Below are 1,008 nucleotides of genomic sequence, written 5' to 3' on the forward strand. Positions count from 1 at the left end.
CGCTTTAATCTACCCCACTAATTTTCACTTTGAATTTCTTCATCGTCACTTTGGAAGCTCGCATCCAGGCCATTAATTGTTTCTTGGTTTCAGCATAAACATGGTGAACCCGGGTAACGTCCATGATCACAAATCGTGACAAAAAATTATCCTGGTCTCATAAAAAAATTGGTAATTCACCCTCTAAATGTCGAATCGTTGTTTCTTCTTTTCGTCGGGAAACATTCTGGCACCCACGGTTCACATTCAAATTAATGTAAATACTTGGAAACGAGGCCTGTTGATATGATTTTTTTGTGATAACTTAGTGAGTACATGAGCAAGCAAAAAATATTTATTTTATATTTTTATGTGCACAGGAAATACCCAATTATCATTACTTTTGGATCAACCTAGTATTTTATTACAAGCTGCGCTCCGCGGTTTCACTCGCGTGGCTCCACTCCTGTTGGTCTTAGCGTGATGATATTATATAGCCTATAGCCTTCCTCGATGAATGGACTATCTAACACTAAAAGAATTTTTCAAATCGGACCATTAGTTCCTGAGATTAGCGCGTTCAAACAAACAAACAAACTCTTCAGCTTTATAACATTAGTATAGAAAGCAATGAAAAGTCCGATGATGATAATGAAAATTTTGTTTGAGTTTTCCGTAACGACATTAATATTGTATTTCACTTGATTGTTAAATAACGAACTACAGTATTTAAGATAAGCAAGCTAATACTATATCGTAACTGTTGAAGCAGGAAAATAAATTAACACTTGTAGGAAATAAAACAGTCTTTATTTCAACAAAATAAGATAGAAGATTGTGGAAGAGGGGTTCAGAATAATAATATATAGATATAATATTAAGTAATTTTTCTATAATTACCTATACATATAGTTAAGCCTAATATAGTTTTTTTGCCTAAGCTAGCAGTATGTGTGAAAAATTTGTCCAGCCATTTCGGTCATTCCGCCTACAAAATATGGATGGTAAAGTTATAAAAAAGTAATAAGG

This window comes from Colias philodice, chromosome 11 (assembly GCF_061535455.1).
Source record: "Colias philodice isolate Cphi_HAF_F1 chromosome 11, ilColPhil1 Martin Lab GWU primary, whole genome shotgun sequence".
In the NCBI taxonomy this organism is placed as follows: domain Eukaryota; kingdom Metazoa; phylum Arthropoda; class Insecta; order Lepidoptera; family Pieridae; genus Colias; species Colias philodice.